The sequence below is a fragment of the Monodelphis domestica genome, chromosome 7, assembly GCF_027887165.1.
Source record: "Monodelphis domestica isolate mMonDom1 chromosome 7, mMonDom1.pri, whole genome shotgun sequence".
In the NCBI taxonomy this organism is placed as follows: Eukaryota; Metazoa; Chordata; class Mammalia; order Didelphimorphia; family Didelphidae; genus Monodelphis; species Monodelphis domestica.
Genome location: NC_077233.1, coordinates 279,460,900 through 279,473,464, shown reverse-complemented (window position 1 = coordinate 279,473,464; position 12,565 = coordinate 279,460,900). Strand labels below are relative to the sequence as shown.

The 12,565-nt window shown below is 44.2% G+C and overlaps 1 protein-coding gene across 1 annotated transcript in view; it reads right to left on the bottom strand.

Moving 5' to 3' along the window:
* Positions 1-12,130, bottom strand: part of RAI1 (retinoic acid induced 1) — a 268,555-nt gene extending 256,425 nt beyond the window's left edge. The window contains exon 1 of the mRNA XM_056804477.1: positions 11,565-12,130. The gene's annotated coding sequence lies outside the window, so the exon portion shown is untranslated. The remainder of the gene's footprint in view (positions 1-11,564) is intronic.
* Positions 12,131-12,565: the final 435 nt, after the last annotated feature.

Here is a 12,565-nt window from a genome sequence, read left to right as displayed (position 1 = left end):
CAGGGTCACACAGTCTAAGAAGTATCTAAGGCAAGACTTAAACCCAGGTCCTTCCAATTCCAGGCCTGGCATTTTACCCATTGTGCTACCTAGCTGCCCTTCTGGAAATAACTTCTTATAATCATAGCCATAATGTTATTAGAATCCCAATTGCTACAATAAAATAAATGACGAGTTATATTACAAATTATATTATTAAAATTTTATTAACATATAAATATTTTTTCCTACTCTACAAGCCCTTTGTATTTACAAAGCATGTTCAAACATTACCTCATTCGATCTGCAAAACAAAGCCATTGAGATTAGTGCAAATATTACCACCATTTTACAGAAAAGGAAAATGAGGGTCAGGAAAGTGAGTGATTTCTCTTCCATACCCTGAATGGATAACTGAATTAGGGTTAGAAACCAGATCTTCTGACTCCTAAATTCAGTGTTATTTCTGTTATACCACATTTCATGCATGAGCAAGAAGTGTGTTTCCAAAAAAGGCAAATCCTGGATGTAGTCGGAGTCATTCCCAAGGCTATATTATTTAATCTGTCTTATGTTCCCTAACTCTCCAGTTCATAGTATCCCCAGTCAGGTAAGGGTTAATTCAATCCCTTACTCCCACACCTTTGTCTCTTTTATTCTACATATTCTTTCATGCCATTAGTGTCCTTAATGTCCCAACCTCCCACTTTATAACTGCCCACATTCTTCTTATCCAAATCACAAAACGGTTTGTGTGCAGGAATCCTTACTTGATTCAGTGACCATTCATAAAAGGATAGAATCTTTGAGACAAAAGGAACCTTCTAGTCAAATCTCCTATCTCCTATTGAAATGACTTCTATGACATCTTTGACACATGCTCATCTAACTTTGGCTTGAACATTTTCAGTGGTAGGGAACTCATTATTTCCAAGGGCAGCTCATTGAACTGCTGGACAGCTCTAATTGTTAGAAAGTTCTTTATCTTGAGGGGAAAAAAACTGTCTCCCTTCAATGTCCATTCATTAGTCCTGGTCCTATTCCCTTGGAGCCACACAGAATATCTACTCCCTCATCAAATGGCCCTTAAACACACCCTTTACAGACAAGCATTTCAGACCCCCTTCCCAAGACTTCTCTTCTCCAGATTAAGTACTCCAGGGTCTTTCAATGGCCTCTCCCTAGTCCAGCTGCCCTCCTTTGTAATTCAACAATACAAGCATTTATTAAGCAACTACTATGTTCCAGGTACTGTATTAGGCACTGGGGATAAAAAAAAACCAAAGCAAAAAAAAGGACTTGCATTCAAGGACCTTAGATTCCATGGGGGATGGGAGGAGAGGAATTTAACAATACTTACAGAGAAGTAAGTAAATTGGAGAGAAGAAAGAAAAAAGTTTTCCTATAGGAGGTGTAGGATGCTAAGAACTCTAGGAGGTAGAGATGAACAAGCAGAATATTTCAGATATGGAACAGAATCTTTTCAAATGTAAAATTGAACAGGAAATAGAATGGTCAATTCAGAGAACAGAAAGTAGGCAGTTTTGTTGGAATGAAGCATAATATGAAATGTCTGGAAAGGTAGGCTAGAGGCAGATGATGGCAAACTTATTTATCTTGATTATAATAATGACTTTCTAACTTCATTTTGTTAAAGATTTGGTTTCCTTGTTGCTTGAGTATGAAAGTGAAATAGGCTCATCAGACCTGTTCTTTAAGGAAATCATTTTATATCAGTATGGATGATGAGCTGAAACAGAAGAGATTGGAAGTGTGGAGACCAATGAAAACGCTCTTATTCAAAGAAGGGGTGTTGAGGATCTCAACTAGGGCTCATCTGTCAATGTCTCTTCTATAACATGACCCAGGCAAAGAGGATACATGATTCTCTGACCATTATAGAAGGCAGTAAAAAGGACCCTCATCTTTCTGATTTCAGATGTTCTACTTCTATTGATGAAATCTAAGTTTATATTAGCTTTTATCAGCCAATGTTGAGTTATATTGAGAAGATGGTCATCTCCAATTCTGAGGTCATTTTTCATTAAAACTGCTGTTCATCCAGGTTTCACTCATCCTGTACTTACACATTATAGCTGATTTTTAAAAGCTCAAAGTGCCTAACTTTCAATGTATTCCATTTATTATTTTCATTATTATTATTTTTTATAATATTATTTATGTTATTTAAAATAATTATTTTAATTATTATTAATTTCATCTTGTTAATTTCAGTCTAGAAGTCTAGCCTGTTGAGATCTTAGTGAATCCTGATTCTATTATTCGTTCCCTTACCAATTCCTATACATCTGTGTAATCCTTCTATAGCTGCTATAGCTTTCTTAGACCCAGGAATAAATTGCCCAACAGCCACTTCTACCCTCCCTGAAACAATAAAACATATTGAAAGGTAGCATCAGTACAAAGCAGATTTTAGGGGAGCACTTCAGAAATAGAGGGAACCCCTAAGCCTACTCACAGCGAGAGCGGAGAGAACTCAAACCACTGTCACTCAGGTCCTATTTGACACCATCCATACCCCATTAAGAACCTCTTTCCCCAGAGAACATCTTCCAATCTGAGGGTTCCCAAGAGTCACCCTTTAAATAGTTCCCTGTTGGGAAAATATCTGCCACTTCTCCATGCCTTTGGAAACAGGATAAGTTAGTTTAACTACAGTCAAGGAAACAGTTTACATGGCATCCTACCTCGGTCCAGGGTTCCTCTAAAGTCACCTCCTTAGCTTTGTCTGGCTCACAATGATCTCTCTTCCCTGAACTCTAGTGGCACCTAGAAGCTATGTTGCGCAATTCAACTCATAATTATATACTGCCATGGACTGTTCTCTAGTTGCTTCATGTGTTACTCATTGTCAGGTTATAGTTTCCTCAAGGACAGTTGCTATGTCTCCTCCTATTGTATTTCTCCCTATCCCCCAGTCTTGCCCCTTTACTCCTAGCACAGAATGTGGCATATAGTAAGGATTCTGTAAATAGGAGTGTATTGACTGATGGAAGACAAGGAGTTGAGATTCACTCAAACACAGTTTTACTCTTTAAAATCTGGTTTTTACAAGCCAATTTCTCAGTGAGCAAATCCAAACTAGTCCTTTGATTCTATTTGATCTCTCACCACTATGCAACACAACTGAGATTGTCCACCAATAATTTTTCCCTCAGGAACTATCAACTAAATAACAAAATCAATCAATGAATATTTAAAGAACCCTTACCTTGCACTAGATGCTACAGGAGATACAAAGTATGGATGACATAAACCTGTCCAAAACAGAATTCATTCATTCAAACAACTACTATAAACAGGACTCTGGAGGAACCCTAGTAATAACTAAAACATGGACCAGTGCCTACCTTCATTGAGATTGTAATCTAAGGAGGTGAAAAGGGGAGAAAGGAGACAAAGCACATATACCTTATTTATCCCACTAAAACATAAGTTCCTTGAGAGCAGGGCCTAGTTTTCATTTTGGCTTTGTAGCCCCGGTACCTGACCCAGAGCTTTAAGTTGACACAATAAAATGCTTGACGTATAAATATCCAAAAAATACAGACAAAATATTTGATATACAAATATCCAGTATTACTACTCTGCTCTGTTGAGGTTTAGCAAAGCTAAGGTCACAAAGGGCAAAAAGGAAAGCTGAAACTTAAAGAGGACACCCTTTCAGATGAAGAAGCAATCCACACCTTCGAAAGGTTCCCATGCTTAATAGTTTAATTAAATATGAAGAAGCCAACAAAACAATGAATTCATCTGAAGAACAAAATTAATTTATACTTCCATCCCTAGCCATTTATCTGAATAAGATCCCAAAAGGAGTCTTGGAAGTGTTATTGATTGAATCAAAGCTGATGACCTTAAAAAAATGTGGAGTCCATCACCAAAGAAACTTGTTCTGAACCAGGAAACATTGCTGATCAGGAAAATCTAGACCTCTCTTACACCTGCATGGAGGTGAAAAATTTCACAGCTGAGGCTCTTAGGAAGTAAAAAGGGAGAGGCTTCTGCTATCCATAGGCTAAGAGTCATTACCCTAGCTGAAGGATCACAGTAGCATGCTAGCTGAAAAGAGCACAATCCTACCTAGCAGAGCCTGGAGTTAAAAATTTCTGCTGCCCATCAAAGAATGAATTTAGGGAGTCTGTACATTGGCCTGTCCAGCTGAGAGGGAACAGCCTGAGAAGGGCTCAACAGCTGAGTGATCCGCCTGTCACAGCCTGTCCAGCAGCAGCAGTTGCTGCCCCAAAATAGACAACCTATGGGGCCCATTCTGGCAGCAGCCAAACCAGTGAGGAGCTAGTAAAGCAGCTATGCAACCTATTTGACCTAAGCCATCAAAAACTGAACTAACCACCTGAGGCAGCATCCCCATGAGAAACCAGCCCACAGACTGGTAATGAACAAGTCTTGAACAATGGCATGACTTATCAACAATGCTATACTCTGCAGCAAACTTTATGAAAATTCTCCAGAGAAAGAAAGCACATCATAGCTTTGCACTTCTGGAGTTGTGAATTGTTGTGGCCACATGTTTCCATTTTTATATCTTTCTATCATTGTACTTTAGTTTGTTTTCACTCTTTAATCCATGGACTTCATGTGTATTTATGGGAGAGAGTACCTCATGTTTTGGGGAAAGTGCTTTGTAACTGTTGTTTTTATTATGGCTTTTGAGTAAATACTTTTTCTAAAGAATTGTGTCTACTGGCTGATTATTAAGCAAAAACACACTAGTAGGGGCTTATGAGCTACAAATTAGAATAGTCACCCATAGGGTTACCCCTAGAACTCTAGAAATACTAGTAATGACTCCTTTGGAGACCTAAACTGATAGTGCCCATATGAACTGGGGTGGTACACATATAGCAAATATATAACAATAATATAGAATAGAATAAAAGAAAAAATAGATATAAAGTAGAGGTTGGAGAAGAAAAAAATAATTTTCTTCTGGGGGAAAATCAAAGGAAATTAGAGAGGAGGGAGAATTTGAGTTAGGTTTTAAAGAGTGGAAAGGATTTCAAAACTCAACTTTCTTACCAAATCCTCTCTTTTTTGACTTCTTAGTTTCTGTTGCTACCATTTTGCCAGTCCTTTGGGCTTACAACTCCAAAACCATCTTTTACTCTTCTCCTCCTCTATTTCTGACTACTTTTTACAAATCATATCATTCATCTGCTCAGAACCTTCTAATAACTTGTCTATCTAACTTATTAGTCTAGAATCCAAGGTCCCTACAATCTGGTCCTAACTTATTGTTCCAACCTTAACTCCTGCTACTTACCTTATGTATTCTCTACTCTAGCAAAGCTAGATATGTCCTCTCAACACAACCCTGTTGCTCTCTTGGCTACATATCTTTGCTTGTGCTGTCCCTTCTTTTAAAACTATTCTCTGGATTTATATCTTTAAAATCCTACCCATGCTTTCAAGGCATAGGGGAAATGATACCTTCTTCTCCAAGTCTTTCCTGATCTCATCAACTAGATGCGGTCTGTTTCACTCTAACAGACTTCAATAGAATTTTGTACTTCCAAATGGCTCACATAATATTGTGAATTTTATTGTATTCATTTGTACACTTGTTTGAATACCATCTCTACTAGACCATAAGCTCTTTGATGGCAGGAACTGTATTCAATTCATTTTTATATTGTTCAAAGTGCTTAGTGGATTGCCAGGCATATATTCATTAACTAAATTGAATAAGATATAATCCGTCTTCAAGAAACTTATAGACTAGTTGGGCAAATGGGAGGTGCAATGTATGAAATGCTGGATCTGGAGTCAGGAAGATGTCAGGAATTTAATGGAGATCACTGTGGGCTTGTCAGAGAAGGCTTCATGAAGGAGAGATTACACCTGGGGCTGAAGGAAGGCTAGGGTTCAGTTAGGAAGAAAGGAGAATGAGTCATCCAAATCTCTTCCCTTAATCAATTGTTTTAGAGACAGCAGAGACCTGGAGACTAGCCAGAATTAGGTAGCAATAAGATGGGCTGTAAACCTTATCTATTGCTCTGAAGGGAGCCAGAAGACAATAAACTAGTTTAGGAGTCAAGAAGCCAGGGTTCTAGACTTTCTCTTGACTCTTCCATCCACTCAATTTACTGTCCTAGCTATCCCCCTTTCCAAAAGTATTCTACCTTCACTACCTTTACTTCCTCATCACCCACTTTCTCTTCAGTTCCTTGAAATCTAGCCTCTGCCACACTTCTTACTCTCCAGATAACTGCTCCCTTCCGGGAAATTGGTGCTCTCCAGTGGTCATAATCTTAGTCCTCATCCTCCTTGCCCTTTCTGAAGTTTTTTACACAGCTGACCACCACTCCTCTTAAAAGTCTCTTTCCCCTTGGTTTCTATATTTCCATCTCTAGATTTTTTTTTCTCCTGTTTCTCTTTTTATTTTCCATGAGGGCTTCCTGTCCTTGTCCTGCCCCCTAAATGTTGGAATTCTCCAGTATTCCTTGAATCTTTAAATCAGGCACTTCCTGGTCGATTGTACAAATTTCCTTTAGGTGCTGTGTACACTGGGGACATAAAAACAAATGACATAGGCATGAGATTCTCTGTTTGGCTCCCCTCTACCTAAATTGTATTGTCCCTGTTTTTCAAATAGCCAATTCTTACCTAGCCTTTAAGACCCAGGTTAAATGCTAGTAGAATACCACTGCCCCAAGAGCCCCAATCAGTCTTTCCATCCTCTAAACTTGGTATCACTCTTACTTCTGCATAATTATTTGTGTATCTTAGCTCTCCTATGAGACTGCAAGCTCCTGGAGGGCAGAGACTTGTCTTAAGGTTTATATTCTCTAAAGCACCTGTATGTTGTTTTGCATGTAATAAATGTCCACAAAATTTTGGTGAATGACTGGATGAGTCTCTCCTTGATTCAATGCAACCTTAAGCTAGCGATTTCCCTTCTCTGGTTTTCAATCTTCTCTACTCAATAAGGGTACTGGTTTCAGCTGCTTGCTTATTACATAAAATATTATGCAGATGAACCTTAAGGACTCTCCAGGGAACGGAGCTAAATATGCAAAGTACTGATTTCCCCCTGGAAATATCACTCTGTCTCCTTGCTTCTTGTGATTTACCAGGTTGCCTAATTTATACCTATAAATCCATCAAGCAAGAAGAATTTGTGGCTGTGACTACATGCAACAAGAACATGAAAACATGTTTTGTGTGGATTGTGTGTGTATGGGTAATATTCAATCTGGCAACAAGCCTCTATTAAACACCTACAATCTGCTAGCAGCCAGGGATATAAATTCAAGAGAGAGTTCCTTGTCTTCAAGAGGCTTACATTCTACTAAAGGGGAGACGGGAAGGTGAAGAGGAATGCAACAAGTTCAGAGATACATAAATACAGAAGGTACAAAATAAAAGTCTTCAAAAAAAGAAAAACAACTCTTACTTCCTGTCTTGGAATCAATACTGTGTTCCAAGGCAGAAGATTGGTAAGGGCTAGGCAATTAGAGTTAAGTGTCTTGTCCAGGGTCACTTGGCTAGAAAGTGTCTGAAGTCAAATTTGAACCCAGGACTTTTAATTTCTAGACCTGGATCTCTATCCACTGAGCCACCTAGCTGCCCCAAACAAAATGACTTCAGAGAAGGCACTGCCACCTGAGGGAATTAGGAAAAACTGCTTGAAGGTAGAGGCCTAAACTGAGCCTTGAAGGAAATCTAGGGGATTAAGAGATGGAGGTGAGAAGGGAAAGTGTTTCTGCTCTGAAGGACAGAATGGTAAAAGGCATGGGGAGGTGGAAGAGCAAGCAGGGTGGATAGGAGGTGAAGGAGAGTGATATGCAGTAAACCTGAAGGGGTAGGCTGGAACTAAATTGTGAAGGGGGTTAAATGCCAAACAGAAAAGTTTGCATTTTAATCTCAAGACAATGGGGAGCTATAAAAGCTTCTTGAGGCAGGGAATAGAAGCCCCAGATTAGCTATGGTAAAGGACTAGGAAATAAGTCATGTGGGGCCTGGCCTTGCCTCACCTATCCACTATTGTTCTTAGAAGGTCTTCCCTTAGTTCTTGCAAGAACAGTATCTCTTCTATTGAAGGCACTGTTCATTTTTGCCTATGAGTCTTTGGTTATGCTTTTTTCTCTACTTGGAATGTTCTTTAGTCTCCTTTCCTATCAGGTCCTTGAGCTTTCTAACTCCTTTAGGGAAATCTTTTCCAATTGACCATGAACTCTTTTTTCCTTGCACTCCTGCAGAACTGATTATCCACCACACAATTTAGCCTCCAGAATGGTGTGCTGATGTTGTAAAATGTTGAGTATAAAATCAGGGGGCCCCGAGTTCAAAGTCCAGCTCTATCACTCTTGGAATGGCCTGAGGGTCGTCACTCTACCTCTCTAGGATTGTTTGTTCATCTGCAAAATTGGGGAGTAGGGGGGAGGTTGGACCAGCTAAATGATTTCTAAGGTCCTATGAGATAGATATTATGAGATAAGAAGTTTATTTCCAATTGCTCTGTTTCCTATGTGTGTGTTTCCTGTGTGTTCCCAATCAGATTCTAAGTTCCTTGAAGGCAGAGACTTAATTAGAGTCTTCTTTTGTATCTTTCCCAGGGCCTGGTACAATGTCAAACAAAAAATAAGCACTTGCTTAATGAACGTGGAATATGGGACAGTAAACTATGGAATCATAAGCTTCTCCAATGACATTCAACTCCCTCCCTCCACTTGTGGCAGGGAGGTGATCCTAGATTCTAGAAGGTTCTGCCAGCTCTGGCAGGTTCCTTTAAATTGGGACGGCCGAGTGGTGGACTGTGGCTACTGCAGGAAGCCCAGCCCGGGTTTAGAGAGGCCCCTCACCAAAAACAACCCTTTAAACTGTTTACTGAGGCATAGAAGTGATCATGAGCTTCACTAGCTTAGCATGTGTCCACACTGATGGGTGCTTAGTGAACATTCTGAAAAAAAATGGAGTAGTAAAAAAAAGTCAGCAAGTAGTATTACCAGGTTCTTTATCAGCAGCCATCACAATTCCTCACCATCATGAACCTTCTGAAATGTGAAGGAATATCAAGGAACGCTAGAGTTGGACCAGAGAGGATTACCCCCTCCCACTTATACCCCACCTCCATTTGCAAAGGAGGAGAGAAGTCATTTGGCCGAGAAATGGGTTGTTAACCCTAACACTAGAACTAGTGCTTTCCTCCCTATCTTGTGAACCTGTAGCTCCCGAATGCCCTTCCATCCAGCTCTCAGGAGCTGCAGACTGATCTGGCTTGAATTTCAAAATCAGTCCTTTCTTGTAGCAGGTAAAATGAAGCTGATGTTGGGTGCCTCGTCTCCCCACATCCTATGGGGGCTGCCCCTCACTGCATTTTCAAGGTGTCAGTCAAGCAGAAACCATGTCCATTCCCAGAAACTGTCTCGTAGCTGAGTTCCACATGAGGGCCCTTTGCCCCTCCGGCTCTGGGAAGGCCGGCACACCCTTTCCATCCAGAAAAGCCCACCCATAGCCATCCAGTCATCCTCCCTCCAAAGGCATAGGAGTGGAAGGAGGGCCTTCCAAGGCAGCACTGGTTTGCACAGAAACTTGCACATCTGAATGAAAACAAAGGAGGAAGGGGAATAAAAAGAGGCAACGAACACAACCCATATAGGCCTCTAATTGTTCTCCCTCGAAAAGAATAGTACACCAAATCATTTTTAAAAGTAATTCTGCTATGACGTCAGAGAGAGGTCCCACTAGCTCACCAGCAGCAATGAAAATATATTATTGCAAACAGATGTAGAGCCTTTGAGATTTCTACACGGATTTGGAGGAGGGAGGAATAAATTAAAAAAAAAAAAAAGACAAGCGGAACGTTGTGGATCCTATACACGGCGTTTGAGTATGGGAATCTTCCCCAAAAGGCTCAGGAAAACGCTTATTCTAATCTGGAAGTCCTCTGAAGCCCGGTCAATTAGTGGATTGACTGTTATTTTAACCCAGCTCACTTAGCGCCTGGCTTAGCTCCCTATCTTGTCTTATCTCCATTACTAGACTCTAAGAGCCCCGAGGGCAGGAGGATTCACCTCCCACTTCCCACGAGTCGTCTCTGATTGTGATTTTACCACAGAAATGCAAACGGCTTGTAGAAAATAAAAGGGAAAGCGTTGTTTTCAAGGGCCTCAGGCCTTTTGCCTTTTTCCCAACCCCCATCCTCAAACGCTTCTTCCCAAAAAGAAAATGAATTCTAAACACGCTCCTTTTCTCTCCTTTCCCTGCCCCTTCTCCCCCCAAGGAGCCACTCGGAAGTGGAGGGGCCTGCCGGAACGCCCACGGCGGCTTGGGTTGCCTCGACAGCGGGGCCTCGCGGCCTAGTCTATCGTGAGTCTGCCTCCACGCTCGGCCTTCCCTCCCTAAAGCACAAAAAACGCGGCTCGGGACTTTTGCCGAGGGATAGACCCTCCTCCAGAAAAGCCATCGATGTGGCTCGAGGCCAGGCCCTGCAGGTGGTCGGGGTGGTCCGAGGAGTCGGCCTCGCCAGCCCCGGCCCACGCCGGGAGTGGCGGCGGCGCCTCCCTCTACCAGTTCCAGGGGGTCAGCCTTCGCAGCGGTCGGGTAAAGGGTTCTCAAGGAGAGTTCCTCTCCCTCCTCGTGACATCCCCAGCTCGCGGAACGCAAACTCGAGCTCGTCTGCCCGCCCTGCGCGCCGCCGAGCACTCCAGGGGCCCCCGGACCCTGGCTGCCGAGGCTGGAGAGCCCCGAGGCCGGCGGCTGGGGGGAGGGGGAAGGGAGAACGAGAAAGGCGAGCTGAAGAGCCCCGGCATCTTAGGCCGGCGTGGAGGACACTTCCTGCAAGCCTGGAGCCTGCGCACTAGGCATCTGCCGAGCGGCCCTCTCCCTCTCCCTCCCCTCCCCCCCAGCGCCTTCCTCCTCCAGCCTCGTTCTCAGACTACAGTCGAATAGGAGAAGGGGGGGGGGGGGGGGGGGGAATGAAGCGCTTGTCAGCCCCTGGGTTCTTTAGTGAGCTACAATCTGTGATCTGCTCATCTAAGGACGGGTTTGCAGCTCAGCCACCCCCACCAGCTTACCTACATCTCCTTCTCCCTACACCAGCCCTCCCGCATTTTCCCAACCCCCTCTTTCTCCCCTCCTCCTCGCAATACATTTACAGCAGAGGCACCGCTACCAACTACCACACACGCACACACACACGCACACACCATCAATTACCCTCCCCACCTTCTCCACACACCCACTACGCGGATAGCCTCCCGACGAAACACACACACACACACACACATCTTTCACAACACACCCACCGCCACACTCCTCCCCTAACTACACCCAGTGCGCCGTCCCCACGACACAACACACAACACGCACGCCCACAGCACACTCGCTCCCCCCCAACGGTACACACCCACCCCACTCCCGCTTAGGGCACCGCAGACACGCCACACATCCCCTAGCACACGCACCAGGGCTCCCCAGTTCCCGCTCGCGCACACAGATCAGCACAATCCCTCACACGCACCCCCTCCCCTCCCACCAGAGCAGGCATTCACGTAGCCCCCAACCCCCTTCTCTCGTCCTTCGATCGGGTCGTTCCTTACCTCTTTCTCTGATGGTCTCTCTCTGGATGGGGCTCTCTCTCTCCTTGGCTCGTCCTACTGCACCGGGGAGGCACAAAGCCCGGCTGGGCAGGGGTGGGTGTTCCGATGGAAACGGCCCGTCCGTCTCTCATCCATTTAAGAAACGTCAACAGTTCTACCCCCGCCCTCTCCTCCTCCTTCCCCCTCCTCCTCCTCCTCCTCCTCCTCCTCCTCTTCTTCCTTCTCCTTTTGCTCCTTCTCTCCTTTTAGCAGGATTTCCTTCGTTCAAAAAAAAAAAAAAAGGCAACCAACAACCGTGGCGGCTGAGACCACCTCTCAATCCGCTCCTACTCCTGAGGTAGCTCAGGAACTGCGAGGGTGGAGAGGGGCGGGTTCGCAGCCAGACTGACAGGTTGTGAGAACTGTGCCCTGGTCACCCTTCAGCAAAGCCCCCGTTCTGGGGGTGCGGTGAGTGGAAACGAGACACCACTTTACCCAGGGAGAGAGCGAGCGAGCGCGAGAGCGCGAGACAGAGGGCGAGAGAGGAGTGGGGGAGGGGAAGAGCGAGGGAGGAGGGAAGGAGGGAGGGAGGAGGAAGACAGAGGGGGAGGGAGAATGAGGGGGAAAGGGAGGGGGGAGAGAGAGGGGGGAGAGGGAGGGAGGGAGAGAGAGAGACAGAGAGACAGAGAGAGACAGAGAGGGAGGGAGAGAGAGAGAGAGGCAGAGAGAGAGACAGAGAGGGAGGGAGAGAGAGAGAGAGAGAAGGGAGAGAGGAAGGGAGGGAGTGAGAGAGTTAGAATCATGACTAGATGCTTTAGGAAATGCACTCTCATATTTCCCTCAGGGGACAACCAAGTGGTCTGCCCATGCCCCAACAGCACCATCTGCTGGCCCCTTCCTCCCCCTCTCCTGCTCCTTTCCTCCTCTTACCCCTCAGGCTTGGACCCCCCTCCCCTCCTCCCCCCATGTCCTTGATTAAGAGGTCTTGAATTCCATCAGATCCCCATCTCCTGCCCTTCCAC